Source organism: Mesoplodon bidens, assembly GCF_964165515.1.
Source record: "Mesoplodon bidens genome assembly, chromosome: 1".
Classification (NCBI taxonomy): domain Eukaryota; kingdom Metazoa; phylum Chordata; class Mammalia; order Artiodactyla; family Ziphiidae; genus Mesoplodon; species Mesoplodon bidens.
The window spans coordinates 15,295,224-15,318,768 of record NC_138176.1 but is presented as its reverse complement, the minus strand read 5'-3'; the positions used below and the strand labels follow the sequence as shown (position 1 = coordinate 15,318,768).

The following is a 23,545-nucleotide window of genomic DNA, read 5'->3' as shown; positions in this document are numbered from 1 at the left end:
TGGACTTCAAGAGAATTTAAATTATCTGGCAATTATGGGAGACAATGGACGTTTGTCTTAGCTTTCTTCCCTTTAGCTCACCAGAGTTGCCAGCCAACATATCCAGGGCTGTTTTCACTTCTATCCACCCAAGAAACTGTATTTACTTAGCATACTTAATGATATAAGCAAGCTTGCCTGGGTAGAGCTGAGCAAGGTAGGATGTCTGGAGAACACAGAGGTTTGTAAAAGGCCTGTAGGATGCACATTCTGTGTCCCTTTCCTACAAGTTTAACTGGAAGGGGATTAAAAGGCCTGATGAAATTATCTAAGTTCACAGCACATTGAAAAGGATGGTTCGTATGGGATTGGTCTCTCCTTGAACCCTTGTAAACAAGGCGTGTCTGAGCTTCCCTACCTCTGCCAATCTGTACATCCCGTATGTCGTGTGCCTGGTTCCATCACTGTGACTCCCTGGGGCAGGTGTTGAAGCTCTGCCTTATTTTCTTTGCACAGCACCTGACACTCCTCAGACAGGCCCTTTAGAACGCTTCCCAAGCAGGGCCACGTGCTGAAGCTAAGTGGCTTGGCAAAATCCTCCAAATGAGGCCCGTGCGTATGTCTGTGTACGTGCCTGGATCTCTCCCACGGTCTAAACCTAGTTGGTGTTTTCTGACTCTAACTGAACACACTGAAAGGCATAAAACCTGGCCATTTTCTGTAGCCTGGTTAAAGGATTTATCTTTCAGAGGAAATCCCTAAAGGTGACTCAGGCTTACTCAACTGGCACCAATGGCATCCAGCTTGGATTGAGTGTTAATTTCAGAAGAGTTTCCCTGGTCATGAAAGTTAATGATCTCATGGCATTGGGCTACTAACTTTGCAAAGGCCAACTGTGGTTCAGGCAGCTGCGACTCCAGTTCTGCACACAACCTGATCAGCTCCCTGACCTGGCAGCCCTGCGCTCCCAGCTGCCCCGCAGAGACGGTCGAAGGGTCGCGCCGTCTCCGAGTCTCCTGTTTCTCGTAGCCTCTTGAGCAGACTATTAACTGAACAGCACCGTGATGCGGATTACTATCCTCCAGCGCAAGGCTAATGCCACCAGATTCATTTTACTTAACCACCTCAGAACTGACTCACAATTGGACTCTGGAATGAAAGGCTAATTGAGTCAGTCTGCTGCAGAGAACATAACCCTGATTGGGAGGATAAAACTAGATATACTGCTCTGAGCATCACCCCAGACAGGCTGGTTTTGGAGAGAAGATTGTCAGCACAGATCCCGGTCCTAAGACAAAACCAAGCCAGTGGACAGCAAGGGTTTTAAAATAATCGTGAGCACATGCAGCATAGCTAAAGCACTAACATTTCCCTGGTTCCTTCACCTTTGACCCACCTCCCCCTGCCATTTATACTTGGAGACAGGATGGCCACTTTCTGTGATTCACATTTTACAGATAGAAAAACTGACGTCAGAAGAAGTTTGTACAGTGGTTCCTGGAGCCAGCTCATTACGGGCAGACTGGTACCTTTTCATGAATTTTGCGAGTTGGTTAACATCACAGTGGTAGCTTGAAAGTGGCCTTGGTGGGAGTATTTACACAATGGTAATCAGCAAGTGCTACAAATCAGGGTCTTGTGCTGCTCTTGGAGAACCAGTTGTTACATATTTACTGGCACAGTGTTCTTTAAAAACCCGCATGATGTAGTCAATCCCAGAGATGAAGGATGTGTCAGGTCTTGGGAGTTGGGTCCCAGCTCTTCCAGGACAGGCTTCCTCTCCCTTTGTGTCAACTGGCATGTGAAATTGTGTCGTAAATTAACCTCCAGTCTCCAGTATTTTCCAAAGAGAGAAAACAGTCCTCCCCAAAGATCCTCACATCCCAGCAGCACAGTCCTCTGAAATCTCTCAAAGCAACGTGTGCAAATGATTACATGCATTGACAAAGCCTCTGACTTCCTGCCCGTTCCATTCACTGAATGATGGGTCAAGTGCTTGTGATAATAATGATGAATAAGTTCCCTGTGCCTGAACTCAAATAACCTGCCATCTAGAAGCTGAGAGAAACAAGTAAAAAGATTATAATACTACAGTGGCTAGCTCTTGATAAAAGGTAAGAAAAGCTGCTAAAAAAAATAACACAACGTGGACTTCTCTGGTGGCGCAGTGGTTGGGAGTCTGCCTGCCGATGCGGGGGGGTGCGGGTTTGTGCCCCGGTCCGGGAGGATCCCACGTGCCGTGGAGCGGCTGGGCCCATGAGCCATGGCCGCTGAGCCTGCGCGTCCGGAGCCTGTGCTCCGCAACGCGAGAGGCCACAACAGTGAGAGGCCCGCGTACCGCAAAAAAAATAATAATAATAAATAACACAACGTGAATGAAGTATTTAGTATATATTAGGTATGCCTTCATACACTTTATATTTTTTCCTGACAACTCTAATAAGGTAAGGGCTATTACTTTGTTTTCCTAATTTTACAGAGGGGGAAACCGCAGCTTGAGAGGCTGTAATATTGAGACTGAGACTTGGAGGATGACTGAGACTTGGAGGATGACTGAGACTTGGAGGATGACTGAGACTTGGAGGACGGCTAGGATCCTTCAGGAAAAGGTGGAAGAGGGTACTCCGGGCAGAAGGAAGCAGTATGTGATAAAGTAACCACATTCTTAATAATGATGGAGTGTTTGTGCCTGCCAGGCACCGATCTAAGTGTTTGGCATGTATATTCACATATTTAATTTTCACAACAACCTTAGTAGGTGATGCTATCAGCCTCATTTAACAGATGGAGACACTGAGGAAAAGAGAGGTTAAGTAACTCCTTCCAGGTTGTAGAGCTCTGTGCTGGAGCTGGAATGTGACCACATTCAGTGGGACTCCAGAGCTGGAGGACATTCTCAACCACGACACCTAACACGTGCATCATCCAGAAAATTGTCAGTGGGTCACTTGAGATGGTGGGACCATGGGAGGCAAATGGCTGAGTGACAGAGATGGTGCTGGCAAGACCACCAAGGGCCTCGAATGACCTAAGAGTTTGGATTTTATCCTGAAAGCAGTGGGAGTCACAGAAGGATTTTAAACAGAGAAGTAACATGAGCAGATCTGCAGAGGAGGAAGGCTCTTGGGTGTCTCAGTTACTAAGGAAAGATTTGCTTGAGACCTCTTCTGTGTCCCCCCTGCTCTAACAGCGATGAGAAGAGCAGGAGCAGGACACCGGCCAAAGGCAGGAGGGACAGTGGTGTTGGAGGCTGCAGCCAGCGGAGAACTGAGGGCCAGCAGGGGAGGAGGGAAGGAGGATGCCCTGAACGGTGGGTGTTGCTAGAATGAAGGTCAAGACTGCAAAAAGGAGGGGCCAGAATCAGGGTGTGAACAGCTCAGTAGACAGGGGTGCCGTGGAATGTGGAGGGGGACCCAGGAGAGGACAATCTGCAAGGAAGAGAGTGAGGTGGGCTGTGGGCGTGCTAAGGTCATGGCGCCTTGGGAGTCAAGCGTCTAGTAGGTTGTGCGAGCCCCGGACCTTCATCTGTCCAGTGGCCAACCAGCCCCAGCATCCCAGGACTGCCCCCTGCACACGACCTCCTGCCCACCCTGGGTTAAGAATCACGCCATAACCTTTCTCAGTGGCTTCCTCCGCCTGGGCTGCAGTGATGCAAACAAGAAAGCTTACATGGCCAGTGTGGGATTAACAAAGAAATTCCACAACTGCATTTCTTCTGGAAACATGAAATCTCCATGACTACAGCAGTGATGAACCTGATTGTTTTTCTCTAAGAAAATGAATAGGCACTAAAGTAGAAATGTATCTCCCTGCGAAAGAGAAATTTCCCACCCTTAAAGAGAAGAAAAAGGCCGGCAAATGCCAAGTTGGCCTTAGGAAATCTGCTGAAGAGAAAACAGTGGTTTATGCAGAAAATATCATATTAAAGGAAGCATGCTGCTAACTGGAAATAGAAAAATGATTATAATGATAAAATCTAGGCGCGTCTTAAACAGCAGATGGTCTTTTGACAGTGGGGGGAAAATCATTTACCTACTTTTTCTGTTACCATTTTTAGGAAAATAGTGGTATGGCGAACAGGTAAAAAACATACTAGTAATGCCCAGTTTCACTCATTGTGGATTATTCTAATCCTTTAAATGTTTTTTTTTTTTCCAGGGCAAATCCCATACTTGGACACAAGCTGTGTGGTTTGCTGGAATGGAGACCTGGACAAAGAACTGTGAGATCCTGAAAGAGATCCAGGCTCTGACACTAATAAACCAGAGTTCCTGAACACGATGCTTGACTACTTAGCTCTTGGATTTCCCTTCCACTTCAGAAAGACAGTCTACTGGACACTTGAAGCTACTTGGAAAAAAAAAAAATCCACTTGTTTTTGAAGCATTCTTATTTTCATCCATGATCCCATTCCACCATTACACATGATTTCGTGCCAAGGCATCTGGTTTCCTTTGAGTATAGAGACCAGATCTTTCGAGTGGATCCCCTCGTCTCACATGCGAGAAGGCTGAGGGCCAAAGAGGTTAAGGTCCTGTTCACTGTCATATGGTAAGTGGTGGCAGAGGGGCCTTCACTGGAAGAGGAATCGCCAACTGCCTGTAACAGCCCTAGAAGGAGAGAGTGAGGAGGGTGCTGGACTTTACCCTGGGAGTGAGTTAAAGTCGTCAAGGGTCTAATTGCTCTGTGCCTCCCACCGTCTAACCAGCTTTTCTTCAGAGCCTTCTTCCTAAGGTTCCACTGATTTCACAGCCTCAGCGAGTGCTTTGCCTGCAATGCTGGGGCTCAGGAGGGGCCAGAGGGTGCAGACAGACTCTGCCCAAGAGGGTGGGGAGTCTGTCAATGAAGGAGGCTCCCCTTTATTAAGGAGTCTTTGGGACAACACCACTGCCCACACAGGACTGCAAGGCTTGCCGATCCACTAGCAACTGAGACTTGGAACAGGATCCATTTATTTATTTATTTATTTATTTACTTATTTGCGGTACGCGGGCCTCTCACTGTTGTGGCCTCTCCCGCTGTGGAGCACAGGTTCTGGACGTGCAGGCTCAGCGGCCATGGCTCACGGGCCCAGCCGCTCCGCGGCATGTGGGATCTTCCCGGACCGGGGCACGAACCCGTGTCCCCTGCATCAGCAGGCAGACTCTCAACCACTGCACCACCAGGGAAGCCCAGGATCCATTTATTAATCTGCTCAGGTAAGAAATCACTGGCATTTTTCTCTGAATCCAACGTGAATGTTAGGGCTTTAAAGTCTTGGTCTTCAACTCAAGCCATTTAGTTTCTGAAAGCTTTCTCAATGGGTCAGTTAGAGGAGCCCAAAAATGACAGGCCTGGGAGTGACACACATCTATTTCTAATCCCAGCCCTACCTTCCATGGTTAAATACCTTAGTAAGGTATTTAACATCTCCAATCCTCAGTTTTTTCACCTGGAAAATGAGGCCAATGGTATCTAGAGGTGCCTTAAATGGTTGCTGTGACACCTAAGTGACAATTATATAAAGCACCTCGCTCAGAGCCTGGAATACTCGTTGCCCAATACATGTTTACTTCACATCCCTTCATCTTTTCTCCCCAATTTCTGGTCCATTCTAATGTGAAGCCCTTGCAACAAAAACATATAGCAAGCTCAGCACAGAGAAACATGTATCTTTATCTTCTGCTGGTCCTTATAGTACATACAGGCAGACCTCAGAGACATTGCGGGTTCAGTTCCAGACCACTGCAATAAAGCAGATATTGCTTTAAAGCAAGTCACACGAAATTTTTGGTTTCCCAGAGCGTATAAAAGTTATGCTTCATTAAACCACAGTCCACTAAGTGAGCAATAGCATTATGCCTAAAAAAATGTATGTACCTTAATTAAAAATACCTTATTGCTAAAAATGCCAAAACAATTGCAATAATAACATCAAGGATCACTGATCACAGATCACCATAACAAATACAGCAATAATCTAAAAGTTTTAAATATTACAAGGATTACCAAAATGTGACACAGAGACACAAAGTGAGCAAATACTGTTAGAAAAATGGTGCTGATAGACTTGCTCAATGCAGGGTTGTCGCAAACCTTCAATTTGTACAAAACACAGTTCCTGCAAAGTGCACTAAAATGAAGTATGTATTTAGAACAGGTTAATCTGTGTAACTGAGGGCTGTAAGTCTGACCAAAACAAATTTGATGAGTCCGAAGCCAGGAATCCTGAGGTATTACTTAAAACCTCTCAGTCATATGAGCTTATAGAATAAAAGCATTTTAAGAAAAGCTACTTTTTCCCAGGCATTTAGGGGGAAAAAACATACTTTTTAAAATGACTAAATATCAGTAAGTTTGTTAATACTGCTAATGTTTTATGCAGAGTAAAATCAATTAGAAAAACATGCTGCCCAAATCAGCCCTGGGATGACAAAGCAAGAACACTGGAATGGTAATTTTCTGGAACAGTGACACAAAACAGATTTTTCCTCTTTCTGTTTTTAGAAAATTACCTTAGCCCTTCTTCTCCGGCAGCCTACTGGGGAGCACATCTGGAAAGCATCCTTCAGCAAATCAGAGCCTATGTTAAACATATTTTGCAGGGGGTGTATTCTTGCTTTGCTGTCTCCCACTTTGGACTGTACATTCTGGCTTCCCGAAGCAGAGGCCCAGTGTTTGCCAGGGGCAGGCTGTGAAGCTGGGGGGCTCGGGCTGCTCTTCAGAAGGATCAGGTCCTCCCGCTGCCTGGGAGCAAATGTGACCTCTCTGGAGCACCGGCCCTGGGGCAGGTTTGCACGCCCCAGGCACAGATGCTCAAAGCTCCACTGTGCTCCTCAGCCCCTTAATGTGGGTCCCCACTCCTGGCGGGATGATGAAAGCCTCAGCCAACGATGTGCTTCTTGGTGACTTAGCCAGACCGTGGCCACATGCTGTTGGGAAATAGAGCTGTGAGGTCCGAGAAGCCCTCAAGCCTTGCCTAATGCTTTTGTTTCCTGGGACAGGAGGGCCCCTGTGACCAAGTCGAAATCAATGCCTGTTTTCCCCCAAATCCCTGCTCAGCCTCATCCAGATTCTTAGGGAGGTTGCAGCTCATTTAACCAAATGCCCCACACCTGCGCCCCTCACCCTGGGGAGTCCCTGCTCATCTGGCTCCTTGGCAGCTCCCGGCCTAGCACGTGGGTCACAGGAGGCTGCGGTCACTGCCCTCTGAGCTTGACCCACAGGAAGATGGAATGCAGGTGGAGCCACGCATCAGTTTAGCCCATGTGTCCTGCTTGGGGTCTATCTCTAAGGGTGAGGGCTCAGTGAAAGCAGGCTGCAGGGCAGAGATGCGATGCCTCTGATCACAGCAAACTGCAGCAGCCCCGCCCCACCCCCCACCAAGGGAAGCCCAGGTCAGCGTCAGATCAATCTCGGCATCTCCCAGGAAGTCACCTTGCATGAACACTGACAGCCATCCATCAACATCTGCAGAGAGGCTGACACAGCTTGACAACTAACCTCTACGTGGCAAATCTGGAAAGCAAGTTATGGTAATTGGCAACGGAACCCATCCCAACCTACCAGAGGCTCCCTGCAGCCCCTGATGGGATGCCCCAGAGCTGCCCTTCAGCTGGGACTCCTCCCTTCCCCTCCCTCAGCACATTTCTCCAATGCACACGCTGATGGCCACACTCTAAGCAGACTGTAAGTCATCATGGGAGCACAGACACATTGCGAACAACCCTATGCTTCGTGGCCAAGTCAAGTAAGTTGTTTCGTATTATCCATGCTACAGCACGTCTCTAGCGCAGAAAATGTAGCTTTGGTGGTACTTGCTTTTACAGGAAGAAACTGAGGGAGAAAAGAAATAGGGGTTTTTTCTGGATGATGAAATTATCATTAAGCTCTCAGGTATCCAACAGCTGTCTGTGACAAAGATGCTAAAACTCTTTGAGTAAATCGTATCCAATAAGTTTTCTATAACTCTGCAGGGAATCTTTAGTAATCAGTTTTGTGACTTTTGGCCATGAGGAGAAAAAAAGATAGAAATCTAGATGTTCAACCAATCTTTCGCCAGTAGAACCACACCTTAAAACTCCAGACCAACACGTTGTGAATTTACTTCATGTAGAATTGTGCAGGTTCCTCCACCTTCAGGAGCGAATTACAGAAGTTGCCTTACATTCATCCTGAAATCTAAGAAGCTCTAAGTCAACTGCTCAGGTACCCAGGGCAGCAAAGGTCACCCACCATGCTTCCATTTACTTATGCCCACTCTTGCTTCAGAAAAAATTTTGAGATGGATTTGAATGTAGCTTTGATGCAACAGAATAAATGTAAAAATTAGCAAGGGTATTTGGGGCCAAAGAAAGATAAGACAGAGGTAGAGGTGCAGTCAGTACAAAATGTACACCTGTCTAGATGAAAGCTAAGTACTTGGCTCTATGCTTTCTAGAAACCACTGGGAAGAGCGGGGGAAGTAACTAGTTCCACAATTCATGATATACCGAAAATCAGAAACAAGATAGATTCTCAGAAGAAAATCTACTGTGGGAGGCTGAACAATGACCCACGAAGATGTGTACACGCTAGGCCCTGGAACCTGAGACCTAAGGCTATGTCACCTGACATGGTAATAGCACCTTTGCAGATGTGATTAAAGTTGTGGGCCTTGAGGGGGGCAGATTATCCGGCACTATCCAGGTGGGCCCAATGGAATCCCAAGGGTCCTTAAAAGTGGAAGAGGGAGACAGATAAGGAGGTGAGAGTAATACAATGGGAGAAAGACTGGACCAGCCTTTGCTGATTTGGAAGATGGAGGGAGGGGCCCTGAGCCAAGGAATGAGGGCAAAAGACAATAAAGTATATTTGCCCCTAAAGCTTCTGGAAGGAACTCAGCCCTGTGGATGCCTTGAGTTCAGCTCAGTGGGATCGGGGCAGTACTCCTGACCTCCAGAACTGGAAGAGAATATGTCTGTGTCACTTAAAGCCACCGCGTTTGTAGTAATTTGTTACAGCAGCAACAGAAAATGAAAACACTATGAAACGGCAGTAAAGGTTTTGCAGATGGAATCTGAAAATGGGCCAGGACTCCGATTTCAATTCAACCACTTGCTAACCATGACATTTGGGGCACGTACCTCAACTTTTCTGAACCTTAATTTACTCTGGTAGAATGACAGGAAGTCCTTCCAATGGTGCCTGAAGGATTACGTACGTGTACCTGGCACCTAGCACCTGTTTACAACTGTTCCAGCTTCCTAGATGAGGACGGGGCTCATCAGTGCTGCTGTTTCCTGTTCTGCTCTGACCTTGAGACCTCTGTGAAGCCCTAGGGTAGAGATGACCACACTGGTATTTCCCTTAGAATCCATCTGCTAATAACCTGGCAGATGAAATGCTTTGTCCTGAGGTCACTAATTCACCTGTTCAAGGTCTGTATGTGCTCGATAATCTCACGATTAACATCGGGCTTACACCTTCCATCAGGACCGAAGAGAAGCAGAGAACTGAGTTCTACAGGACAATGGACTCAAACCCACGGAAAAACAGGTCAAGGCAATTCTACAGGTCACTACATATGATCCCTATACGATGGTCCTCTGCTGGCCCGGTTGGCGTCAGGCCTGTGTAAATTTAAGGAGGTGCTGTCTGCAGCCTCAGAAGCAAATGTCAAACCATGATGTTTATCGCTAGAGAAACTGAACTCTAATTACTTCAGGGAAACTCAGGTAAATTCTAGAAATTATGCCAAATGCTGCCTGGCCTTCTTCAGTCAAACCTTGCTTCTTCAAGGGTTCCCAGAAGATGAAAAATTAAAATTACACAGGCTCTCTTGACTTTACTAATTTGCAAAACTCTCCCCCTTTGCCCCTACCCGCAATGGACAGCCCTGTGGTACCTGAGCCCCAAGCTTCAAGCTCTGCTCAGCCGAATATTAATTTATCTTCCACACATTGAAGGAGTCTAGTTTCTGTGCCCTGGGAGGGCGGGGTGGTGGGGATGGCGGAAGACACATGGATGTCTGAATGGTAACAGCCTGCACTTGCACAAACAGACTTTAAGCAGAAACATATGAAAAGAAGATCTCCTATTAATCCTTAATAGGGTTTCAGACTTCCTAAGGAAAATTATGTTCAATAGTAAATACACACTAGGTCATTTTTCTTCCAGGCAAGTTGTTTTAAGGTCAACAGAGACTTTGAGCTCAGCAAACAACTAGTCCCTAATACCTTCCTTCCTAGATGGGGCATCGCTCAGGAGATGGAATTGTGGTGTTACATGTCAAAAGAATAAATCACTTATTCCACTGCCATCAGATGATAATTCCCCCCCTTTTTCAGAAAATCCATACTCTCGGTAGCGATCCCTTCTCATGTTTAACATCCTCTTGTCAACAGCACCCTTCCACCCCACTCCATACCCCATTGCACCCCACCATCCCAGTTTCTAGGTTTTACCTAAAGCTCTCAGCTGCATTTAAAACTACATTCCTCCTTTTTTTCCCCTGTAGGGCAGAGCAGCTGTTCTCCATGGTTCGCATAAGCCATTTTCTAATAAACTGTCCCCTCAACCACTCTACTCAAACAGGGCTTATTTAGACCCATTCACAGTGAACTCAAGGGTCTCCTCTGAGCCCTCCCACCAATCCCCTCTCTGGGTCTGAGCCCCATGGAGGGTGTAGCTTTGGCCTGTCAGCCCACACCTCCCCTCCATCACTTTCTTTCTCACATCTTCACTTTGATGATACACTGCTTGCACCATGAGAAGGTGAGCACCTGGGATTATGCCTGGTATAAAGCAGATGTTCAGAAAATATGTGTTGAATGAGTGAGTGAATAAATGAATGAATGAATCCAGCGCCACACACTATGGCTCCCATCACCTAGAGACCAATACTCATTATGGACATCTTGGCGTTACGGTTGGGCACAGAGGAGGAGAAACAGCAGCCCACGTCTAATGACTCCAGACACTGCATGAACAGCTATGTTCGTCTAGAGCCGGTCACTGTGCCTGATGCTTCATAAGCCTGGGTCACTTAATACCCAAGAACCTGACCAGCCAGGTTAGTCTTATTTTACAGTGGAGGACCCTGGGGTTCAGAAAGGCCAACGTCCAGCTAAATTCACGGAGCTGGTAAGAGTTAGAGCCCGATTTTGAAAAGAAGACCACAGACTCTCCAGCTCACACTCACCCCCACAGCAATGAAAGAACTGATGTTCCATCTTTTACTTTTAGTTCTGGGGCATATGCTGCCATTTTGCTGTGAACTGTGCACACAAGAAGCCGAAATCTGATTTAGGGGGATATAAGTGATCTTTACTAGGCCCAATAAAGTGTCATGACAGAATCCATGGGCATTCTTTTGGTTTAATAGTGCTTGCAGTTTCAAAACATAAAAAAAAATATATATCTGTCGTGACTGTTCAGTAAGGCCCAAATGCAATCCTACGACACAGCCGTGTTCATCTCGGCCCAGCCTGTCCCTCACTGAGCGTCCCACCTCCCCAGGCTGTGTACACCGTCACCCTTCATCAAGAAGTGGGGGGGGGGGCTCCCTGGTGGCGCAGTGGTTGAGAGTCCGCCTGCCGATGCAGGGGATACGGGTTCGTGCCCCGGTCTGGGAGGATCCCATATGCCGCGGAGCGGCTGGGCCCGTGAGCTATGGCCGCTGGGCCTGCGCATCCGGAGCCTGTGCTCCGCAACGGGAGAGGCCACAAGAGTGAGAGGCCCGCATACCGCAGAAAGAAAAAAAAAAAAAAAAAAAAAAAAAAAAAAAAAAAAAAAAAAAGTGGGGTGGGGCTTCCCTGGTGGCGCAGTGGTTGAGAGTCCGCCTGCTGATGCAGGGGACACGGGTTTGTGCCCTGGTCTGGGAGGATCCCACGTGCCACGGAGCGGCTGGGCCCATGAGCCATGGCCACTGAGCCTGCGCGTCCGGAGCCTGTGCTCCACAATGGGAGAGGCCACAACAGTGAGAGGCCCGTGTACTGCAAAAAAAAAAAAAAAAAAAGAAGTGAGGGAAGCAAAAAGTGGGGCTCCCCAGACCCACAGGGAGAAGCCAGCAGCCCCTCAAGCACCCTTTCCTGGCTGCAGGGACCACTCCTAAGGCTGGAGACAGAAGGCACCGGGCAGGGGCTGGCCTGGCCAGGATCATCTCCTTGGGTGCCTTCCCACTGTGCCCGGCACCCATCGGCTCCGAGAAGGGCAGACACACATGTGGGCCCCTTCCCGGAGCTGACGGGTGCCAGGCACAGTGGGAAAGGGAGTGAGCCCTGAAGTCAGACCGTGGGTTCCAATCCCAAGGGCCCCTGCTGCTGTTTCAGCTCTGCATTTCCCCAAGTATGAAACACCAGCACCAACAGCAGGGTTGTGGGAGGATGAAGGCCCAGAACCCAGTGCCGGGCACAGAGTTCAGTGGTCCATCAAGGGCCGATATGAGTGTGCCATTACTACTCTCAGGGTGCTTTCAACGCCGGCCCTATCTCTCCAATCACAGCTTTGTGAGGCAGGTAATGGGGCAGGTAATGTCTCTCCTCCTTCACACGAAGGGACAAGTGCACGGGAAGCAAGTACATTCTCCAGGACCCTCAGCCAAGGAGGGTCACAACTTCAGCTGGGTTCTGGAGGCAGCTGAGGCCAGCACACCCTGCCCCAATGTGGACAAGGACACTACGCCTGGCTCCCTCAAGCGGGCGCTCTCCCACACAGCCTGGAATAGAGTCCCGTGGACAGGCAGTATTTAGTGGCACCTCTTGTATATCCAGAAAACACCCCTTCCTGCTTTCTCCGAGCCTAGGGATGCTGGGGAGCAGCCTAGAGAGCCCTGGGCCTGAGGCTTGTGGAGTGGACTCGTAAAGGTGCCCCGGCATCCAGTCGCCCAGGACCAGGGGTGCTGATCTCCAACTTGGTCCTCTAGCACCTAGCACAGTGCCTGGCGCACTGGGTTCAACAAAGACACCAACCTTCCGAGGACCAGGGTCACTAAGCACCTACAATGCAAGATGCTGTGTGTGAAGCAGTGGCTGTAGTGGGACAAGGACAAAGATGGAGATACAGCCCCGTGGGGACACTGCATCTGACCTCCCACCAGCTGCACCTACCAGCTGCCCTCTCCTTTGACCAGCAGTGAGCTAGGAGTGAAACACCCTGCATTTTTTTTTTTTTTTTTTTTTTTGCGCGGTACACGGGCCTCTCACTGCTGCGGCCTCTCCCGCTGCGGAGCACAGGCTCCAGACGCGCAGGCCCAGCGGCCATGGCTCACGGGCCCAGCCGCTCCGCGGCACGTGGGATCCTCCCGAACCGGGGCACAAACCCGCGTCCCCTGCATCGGCAGGCGGACTCTCAACCACTGCGCCACCAGGGAAGCCCCAGCCTGCATATTTATTTGTGCAGGTCAAGGCTCACGGTGACCTTGGCTCACGGGATCAGAGCACTTTTGAATCTTGAACGTCTGTGTGTGGTTGAGTAACCCGTGTCATAGCCCCACCACAGGCGCTGCCCGTCCCACGCTCCCTCCTGAGAACCAAAGATGTTCCACTTGGAAAAAGTGACAAGAAAAGCGAGTAAAGCATGTCAGCTTTCCTTATTTGAATAGCTCAGGTCAAAGATTGCTCCGAAGGTCATTTTAGAAGGAGAATTTCTATTCAAATAATTGCTTTAAAACAGTTTTGCTTTGCATTTTTTTCCAGCGTAACTCTGACAAATGAATTCCAATCTCAGGCCAAGCTCAGCCTATGGACAACAGGCTGTCTACTTCCTCTGCACACTGAGGGCAAGGTTCCACCCTGTAGTGGGGCCGGTAAATAGATACATGTTGGCCATGGCTCAGCAGCCTCCGTTTCTGAGGAGCTATCACCTGGGCAGACCTTAGAGTCCTTCACAGTGGCTCCCACAGCCCTCCAAACAGAGCCCGACCTCAGTGAAGCTGGGAAACTGCCCAGGTGTTTTCTTCTCCCCTTCCCCAACCTGGGCTAACAGTCACCTCAGTCACAGTTGTGAGGCCTCTCCTAGGTCCCCTGCTAAGTCTCAGTGCCCCACAGGGCCCATCTGGCTGCTCACTCCTTCTCATCCTCAGCTTGCAGACCCCTCGAGCAGGGTGAGGCTCATCAGCCTAGGTCATCACCTGGTCAACATACCTTAAGGCAGTGGGTTTCCAGGTGTGGACCCCAGACCAGCAGCAGCATCACTGGGAATGATCTAGAAATGCAAATTATCCAGCCCCACCCCGGACCTCATAGATAAGAAACTGATCTTGACTGCAGACTAAAGTTGGAGAACCACTGCCCTGGAGCAACGGCACCTGGGAGAAGTCCGGAACCCCCTCTTCCAGGGGGTGTGCGCATCCACTCCATGTTGATGCCCTGGGCCCTGCAAAGCCCCCGGCACTCCAGTCCTGCTGAGCCAGTGAATGGACCAACCACCCACCAGAACGCTGAGCAGAAAACTTTCTCAAACCGTATCTGTAGCTAAAAATGTTTCAACTCGAATTTTTGAACTTGGAACATGGAAGAGGCATTTCCCATTTGCTTTGGTCTACTTCCACAGAAAGGTTTTCTAGCATGACAATATCAAGATCCTTTGCTTGAGTGAACATCCACAGAGAGATGGCATTCTCTCTCCCCAGCCCCCATCCTAAGAAGTTTCAGGCTGTTAGATGCAGCCAGCTAACCCTCCAATAGGAATTCCAACTGCTGGATGCTCACAGAACTCTCCAACTGCCAGCTTCCCAGCATTTCCGATTCTAAGGGTTATGCCAGGCCCAAGGTCACTACAATCCTTTAGTTTCTGCCATGGCAAATGATGACGGAGTGGGGACAGAGAGGGGCTGCACCTGAGATGGCCCACGTTCCAAGGACCATACATTTACCTGTGACACTCTGACCAAGCCCCTACCACCGAGTCTTGGGCACAAAGTGCTTTTACAAGTCATTACAGAGTTCTGCCTGACTGAGCTGAATACGAGGCTGAAATGCTTTGTCGAGCTAGAAGCCAGAAGGAAGGTGCTGTCAGGAGGGCATCTCTCAGGGCAGGAAACCAAGCTGAGCCAGATCCCCTTGCCACACAGGCCCAGTGACAGCCGATGGGAAGCTCAGCAGCTTTCTGGTTACTGGCACCCATTTCCAACTGGAAGGGCTATGGCCCCGGCTCCCATCCCCACCTCCCCCAGCCTCACCATCCTGACATACTGGAGTGAACAGGTTGGGCACGAGGCAGCCACACACACACAGAGACTGTCTTAGTTCCAGGAGGCCACGGAGACGCTTGTGCACACACGTCTTCTAGCCCAAGATGATTCTGGTCCTAGTGCAGCAGTTCTCAAGGAGAGGTCTGGGGACGCTGGGAATCTAGAGAGCCTTTTAGGGTTCTTGAGGTCAAAACTATCTTCCCAGCCATACTAAGTTCTGATTCATCTTTCTAACTCTCAGGCTCTCAAGAGAGTACCGTGGAGTTTTTCCAGAGGCCACATGACGTGGGATACTGCAAAAGTCTGAATGCCGAGGCAGGAAGAAGAATCAAGGTGTCTTCTGGTCTGACAATAGATTTGTAAAAGTGTAAAATGATGCCATGCTTCTCCCTGAATTTTTTTGTTCTGGGAAAGGGAATGATTTTTTCAAATAAAACTATGTTCTGTTATTTATGGTAACATGTAACAGGCATCTCGGTGTTACTTTTTTTTATTTTTTATTTTTTTGCGGTACGCGGGCCTCTCACCGTTGTGGCCTCTCCCACTGCGGAGCACAGGTTCTGGATGCGCAGGCTCAGCGGCCATGGCTCATGGGCCCAGCCGCTCCGCAGGATGTGGGATCTTCCCGGACCGGGGCATGAACTCGTGTCCCCTGCATCGGCAGGCGGACTCTCAACCACTGCACCACCAGGGAAGCCCTTGGTGTTATTTTTAAATGAAGTGATAAATACATAAACACTTCTTCAGCTTTGATTCCCAATATGGTAAGTATAGATAGACTTAGCCCACAGATGCAAAAGCCCTTTGGGATCCTCAGTAATTTTAACAATACAAAGGAGTTCTGAAACTGAAAGGTTTGAAAACTACTGTTCTAATGAGAAGTGAAATACTTTTGATGAGGGGCACTTAAGTCTTACTTTGACAAGATCCAAAGTTCTCTTACTTACAATTTTTGTTTTAAAATCAATAAATAAAGAGCTAAAAACAAAATCACCTCCAGTCTCCAATTCCACACACTCTGAGGAAGGTGATGTGGGTGGTTTTCAAGAGACGCACACGTTGCACCTGAAGCAGGGACACAGCGGACAGAAGCCAGGCTCTGCAGCCCTGCAGACCCTCCGGGCGCTCATTCCAGTGGCACCACGTGGGTGACTGCAGAAGTTGCTCAAGATGGCACCTCCTCATCCGCAAACCGGGGACGAGGACAGCCCTCACTTCCCGGGGTCGTTGTGAAGTGCTCAGCACAGTGCCCGGCGCACTGCAAATGTCACATGTATGTTACCCTCTTCGTCGTCATCTTCATCACCATCATTGTCACCCACAGCTTCCTGCAATAATGTCCCTGGCTCTGAAGATTCTGGGCCCCTGAGTGCTGTACAACGGGCCACCCTGCCCCGTCTTGTGGCTTGCTTCCTAACAGGATGATCGGATGATTCATGGCACAGAACCACCCAGACTAGAGGAAAGTTCAGACTCAGTGGCACTGAGTCAGTGACTGCCCTTTGCTGGATGGCTCACGTCACTGACTCAGACACAAGCACCTCTAAGGACCCTTTATTCACAGTTACTCTGGGTCACTGAAGCAGCACGTGCCCCATGAGGCTGCCAGGGGTGTCCCCACTGCTTATTCAGTTTAAACAATAGTGAATCTAGGACTCCAGGCCCCACAAACTCGTGGCCAGCTCCATCCACGTCTCAGTGGGTATCTTTGTATGCTGATAATTGTTTATTCTAGACAGAAATGCTCTTGAGATGACACACGGTCCAAACACCTCTGGACTTTGTCTACCACCGCCTCTGCCCCCCACTCTTCCCTAATGGTGCCAACTGAAAAGATGGTGATGTACAAAGCTTAGCAACACAGCTTCACATAATGGAGTTGGAATTTCCATGGGCCGCTTACTGCTGTGGGTGCATAAAAGTGTAAAGCAGTAAAAATTTACCTCTTCCACCCCCAAATCCTGCTTTAAAGGTCTCTGTCTGCTACTGGAGCAGGGATGGCGGGCGGGGGGGGGATGCTGTATTTGGAATCATAAGCTTTCTTTGTCCTCTGTGATCAAAACTTGTGCAAAGTGTGAGGGAGAAAGAAAAACATATTTATTGAGTCTTTGCTTTGTTAGGTGGCAGGCACTGTGCTGATGCCTGTGCAGAGATATCGCATTTAATCCTCACGGCTGCCCTGTGAAGATGGAGTCATTACTTCCCTTTGTAGATGCAAAACTGAGGCCACGAGCTGCCCATGTTCTAGAACTACCATAACCAGGATGCGAGCCCAGGGTCGCCTCACTCACAAACACATTGACAGTTACTGGGGAAGGAAAAAAAAAGTCCCAACTCCAGCTTGGGTGGTACTTTTCACATGGATGGTTCTTTTAAATTCTTGTTTTTCTTGGATGTAAAATTTTCTGCGTAATTAATTGCTTTCGGAAATCACAGAGCAATTTCCCATTCACTGAGTTGGAAATGCCTCGTAGAAATGTAAGTGCCAATGTGACTGCAGGATATCTAACTTGGGGTAGTGCTTGAGTGGGGGTCTGGGGTTTTCTTGGGTGGAGCAGGACTCCAAGCCTGGCTGTGAGACCCGGGCTCTAATCATATACGACAGCCACCCGGTGAGGGGGGGCAGATTTCCCTGCACAAAAATGAGACAGCTCTGGGTCACAGGCTATGGGAACTTATGTCAACTGCAAACCATGCATGATCAAAAGAAGTCTTGTGTCCAGTGGAGGCCGGGACAGTGAGGTAACAGCCTCAGCTTAAGGGGTCAGCATGCCAGCCAGCATGGGATGCCCTTGGACCCCAAAGGATGTTGGTCTGGATAAGGGGGCAGCCCTCTAGGAATACTGGGGTCTCCCTTTCCCCCACTCTTTGCTCCGTGGATAAAGCACATTTGAAAAAGAGAACGATATAAAATGGAGGCATCCCCTTCCCTTGAAAGAAAAAAAAGAGACTGTAAAATCTGTATGGTTGGGTTTCAGTCTAGACTTGAGCGGGGAGCTAGTCTACCCTGCCTAGGAACTTCATGGGTCCTAGTACGTGAAATGCTCACTGGGCAGAGCAGAAGGGTCCCCTTTGAAGAGGAACAAGTTGCACAAAGCAGCAGAGGGGATCAACTGAGGTCTTAGACAAAGTGGCCTGAAATCTGGGTTCCAGAAACTCCCTTCAAATCCCCACCCACTCTCACTTCAGCACATCTGGGAACAATTCCAGGCTTCTCTCACCCCCATCGCCCCCCACCCCGCACGTTTTATCAGCACTGCATTCAAGATGCAATCCACAGAATGGAAGTTTTCCTATGATTAATGAAATGGCCAGAGGACAAGGAGAAGGTAGGAAGGCAAACACCTGGATGACCCCACCCTGGTGACATAACCATGGGTTTAGAGCTGGTTGTCGCTCTGTGACAGGAGAGAATTCATCTCCCATGAGATACACAGCCAGGTCCCTGATATCTGCTGCCTGGGGGGAAGTGAGGGTCAAGGAATCTAAACTCCAGTGACACTTCAGCAGGGAGTTGCGGAGTCCAAGCAACCAGGTTCGTGGGAGCTCCTGGGTGACCGTCACATGACTTACACACCTAGGACCCTCGGGTCAGACAGACTGTGCTCAGTGAATGTGCCTGAGTAAATGACTGAGTTAATAATAAGAAGACAACGAGTGTGGTCTGGAAAGATCTTTTTTCCTGTTTGTAGAAATGACTCTTGCAATCAGTAAGCTGTCACAGAGAAACCACTCTATAAGAAGCAATGAATGCTCAAAAGGAAATTAAAGTAAGACCTTAATGACCACATATTACCTGAGTAGCTTGTTTTCTTTCTTAGTGTTTTAAGTGATGCCAGGAGGCTGTGATGGACATTATGTCCTAACGCTCTGTGAAAACTATCTTTAAAACTGATGCTGTCTTAGTTACTGAGCCATAAAGAGCGTCCAGATCCGAGGCTGGACGGGATTATCATTCTGCCTGTCTGGAACTAAAGGTAGTAAGGCTGAACGGGATAAGAACATTGTATTCTTGTCGTGAAAGACAATCGTTTGGAAAGAATGAGAGAAGCCAGATTTCGGAGTTAGCAAGATCCGGCTGGTTCCCAGCTCCTCCCTGTGGGCTGAGATCACGGGTCCCGTGCCTCTCGTCATTAAAACCCAGTAAACAGGTTGTTGTTCCCACATCTTCCTCAAATCCACAGCCCTGGGCCTCTGTTCCGTTTCTACCCCTGGTGGTCTCTCCCATGCCTCTCGTCCTTCCAGCCCTGCTCAGATGACAGCTTCTCCAGGAAGCCTTGCTGACCCTCCAGGCCAAGGCCAAGGCCAAGTTGGCTGTTCTTATCTCTGACCTCCCGCAGCACTTTGTACCTTCCTGACCACAGACTCCCACACCAGGCTGTAATGACTGTATGTGCACCTGCCTTCTTTTCTGCACGGCCAGTGAGGAGCCAGGTCTTTACTCCTGGCACAGTAACTGCAGACCAGCTAGTTGGATGGAGGGATGGATGGGTGGATGGATGAATGGATAGATTTCCTATGTGCTAACTCTATTCTCCTGGTCACCCCTCATCTGGTCCACGGCAAGCACATCCTATCTGGCCTCCTGGCCTCTCCCCACATCAATCCTTGCCCCACACTGCCACCTGGGCACTCTCTGAGGTCCAGCTGATCATATCTCACTTCCCCTGCCCCTTGTAGGATAAAATCCAACACTTCAACATGGCACTGGAGGCCCTCAACCTCTTGCCTTTATATCACACTATTTTTTCTCCCTCTGCCTCCAGGACAGACCCCAGACCCACACCTCCCACTCCCTTCACTATGTCCTCCCAAAACTGAGTGCCTTCTTTCTGCTTTAAGTTCCCTACTTCTCACCTGCTGAGGTCCAGTCTGAATATGGGTCCTGAGATCCTCCACTATGACACCTCCTCCCCCAAAGAAATATGGGGCTCTCTTTGGGCTTTCTGGGCGGATACAGTTCCATTCCTTTTCCCTCCACTTTCATACTCAAAGGCAGTAAAAGACAGTTCTGCTGTCAAGACTCCATGTGTCCATGTGGTTCTAATAACTGGCAGAATGTACAAATGTAAAGGAGTGTCTGAATCTCTCTGTCTCAGGGCCAAGAGTGGCCAATGTGATTCTGGTGAGGACGTGGGCAGGTGAGGGAAGGGGTGAGGGGAAGCGAGTGGAGCCCCTGAGCTTGAGCAGGCACCGGGAGGGGCTGGCTGGGGACAGTGAGAACGCTGAGTCAATCTGGACAGGCGTTTTTTAGCAATAGGCTCCAGCAGAAACAGACAAATGGCTTCACACCCATCCCTGCCAAAGGAGAGATAAGGAAAGAGATAGGAGGCAACAAGATAAGAGCAAATTGCAGGGGGTTCCCGGTGAGCTCAGACCCTGCTTAGCTGGTGCTGAGTGGATGCACAGGCTGGGGGTGGAGGTTTGTCAGATCCACCGGGAGGCGCGTTCCTCCCCCAATTCCGGAAGATGCTGGAGGACATCCGTGCTTTTTGCTTAATGAATCACCGTACACACACAGGAGCCCCCTACCTCACCAGGAGTCCAGGGGGCCTCCAACCAAGAGATGGGGGGGCCGGGGGGAGCAGGCAGCTCGCGCAGGTGGGGCGCATTAAAAAATGAGCGATTCTAGGCTTCCCTGGTGGCGCAGTGGTTGAGAGTCCGCCTGCCAATGTAGGGGACATGGGTTCGTGCCCCAGTCCGGGAAGATCCCACATACCGCGGAGCGGCTGGGCCCGTGAGCCATGGCCGCTGGGCCTGCGCGTCCGGAGCCTGTGCTCCGCAACGGGAGAGGCCACAACAGTGAGAGGCCCGCGTACCGCTAAAAAAAAAAAAACCGAGTGATTCAGCACTCTGCATCGCTAAAGACACCCATGTAATCATTTGAAATGAAAACTGCTCAAATGAACTAGAAAATGTTCTACTTGTATTTTCTCATATTCCCGAACCTTTCTTTCCATGGTTCAGAAGTTTGCATTGTCTAACTGCTGATTTCCATTTGTGAATGAATCAGCGTAAAATAAAATTGAGTGCCAAATTAATCTACCCTTCTAGTTTTAGGCATTAATTATCCTCTGAGCCATTTTCTCCTGCACTTTGCCACATGTCAAGACAGGCCCAGATACAGGGATGTAGAATCCAGTTTTCAACTCAGGAATGTAGCCCAAACAGCAGAGGATGTCCCTGATCTCTAAGAGCCACAGTTTACTGTGCAAAAGAGGACTGATTCCAAGCAAAGGAAATACATTCCTCACCTTTTAAAGGTGCACTAACACTGTCAGACCAAGTAAGTTCCTGGAGAAGAAATCTGCTGAATGGTCTTGTGACGTGTGTCCCTAGTGGTCCCAGTTAACAAATTAACAACAACATATTTCCTCTAAGTATAATAGGGTCAGCCTCAGGGTGGAAAATGTGGTGCTGTCTAGGGCAGAACTTTGAAAATTACATAGGCTGTTCTTCTGGAGCTACACCAAGGGAGGTCTTCCTGGCTGGGCTAAAAAAAAAAAAAAAACCCAAAAAACCAGACAAACAAAAAAGAAAACCAAAAAAACCCACCACCACCACCACCACCAACAAAAACAACAGGTCTCCAGGATACAATTATAGGATCCTTAGTCCCTGGGGAAACATAGAACCATATGTACTTGGTCACTGGGTCAAAGCTACCGCTCTTGGAAATAATGAGGATACAGAGCCTGGGTGCCGGGAAGAGCAAGGAAATCCTGGTGGGGGAGGGGCTGGGCAAAGAGGCCTTGGAGACAGAGGGCAGAGGCCCTGATCCTTCCCTTTGGAGATTCAGCATTATCAGAATCTTTCCAAAAGCTATGAGGTGCCCTTGACCGAGCACTGTTTAAGCCTTTAAAAAGCAACATGGGGCTTCCCTGGCGGCGCAGTGGTTGAGAGTCCGCCTGCCGATGCGGGGGACGCGGGTTCGTGCCTCGGTCCGGGAGGATCCCGCGTGCCTCAGAGCGGCTGGATCCGTGAGCCATGGCCGCTGAGCCTGCGCGTCCGGAGCCTGTGCTCCGCAGCGGGAGAGGCCACAATGGTGAGAGGCCCGCGTACCGTAAAAAAAAAAAAAAAGCAATATGGAACAACATGGATTGACCTGAAGGACATTATGTTAAGTGAAATACAACAGTCACAGAAGGACAATTACTGCATGATTCCACTTTACATGAGGTATCTAAAATCATCAAACTCGTGGAAGCAAAGAACAGAATTGTAGCTGCCAGGAACTAGGGGGAGGGGTAAGCAGGTAGTTTCTTTTTTTTTTTTTTTAATTTTTATTGGTGTATAGTTGATTTACAATGTTGTGTTAGTTTCAGGTGTTCAGCAAATGAATCAGCTACACATGTACATATATCCACTCTTTTTTAGATTCTTTTCTCATAGAGGCCATTACAGAGTATTGAGTAGTGTTCCCTGTGCTATACGGCAGGTTCTTATTAATTATCTATTTTATATATAGTAGTATGCATATGTCAGTCCCAATCTCCCAATTTATTCCTCCCCCACCCCTTATCCCCTGGTAAGGTAGTTTCTGATGAGTGGGAATAAAACTTCAGTTATACAAGATGAATAAGTTCTAGAGATCTACTGTACAACATTGTGCCTATAGATAATACCATATTGTGCACTTAGAAACCTGTTAAAAGAGTAGATTTCACGTTGTGTTCTTCCCACAATAAAACAAGAAAAGAGAGAAAATGCAAATACAACACTCAAATCCATCTAGGATACAGTGCCAGGAAAGGGAGAGTCTGAGATACTGTGTGCTCAAGTTGGAAGGCCGGCTCTGGCGGGAACCCCTTAGGACCCAGCCCCCAGGGCAATATGTCACGCTTTGGGAAATAGTGGCTGCATGCTGAGTATGAACTAAGAGTTGTTACTCTGCACCCAAGATGCAGCACCTCTGCTGCAGGTGCAGAATGACCAAGAAGGGCACAGTCACCAAACCACAAAGCAACCTCTGGGCTGTCCCCAACAGCAACACCATGTGGCAGCAGCTAAACCCACAGCTCAGGCAGCCTGGCCAGTAGCCTCAGGCTCCCTCTTTTCCTGGCATTGGAAGCAGAACAGGTTTTGGAAAATAACTCTAATTCGTAGATGAAAACAGGAGGGGGCATGCTCAAGAGAAAGATGCTAGCCCTTTTGGTAATGAAGAGCAGCAGAGGCGCCTGAGTGATTAATGAGAAAAATTAAAGAGCTATGAACATATCTGTAGCACCCTGAGCCCGAGCCCAAGTGCTGAGCTTAGTTTGGATGTCAGAATTTGAGGGAAAGGAGGAGAGGCACAACTTTAAATTTTGTATATATAACCACTTGCATCGGGAATAAAGGAATATGCTTCCTTTAGGACCAAACCCCATCCTGACATCCTTCCAGGTGCTAAGGAAAGCAACCGGAGGACAACTA

General features: G+C 48.8%; 1 protein-coding gene across 2 annotated transcripts in view; it reads right to left on the bottom strand.

Moving 5' to 3' along the window:
• The window catches only part of GFRA1 (GDNF family receptor alpha 1), a gene marked incomplete at both ends in the record, with an annotated part of 219,064 nt that overhangs the window by 40,081 nt on the left and 155,438 nt on the right, over window positions 1–23,545 (bottom strand). The gene's annotated exons all lie outside the window — the stretch shown is intronic.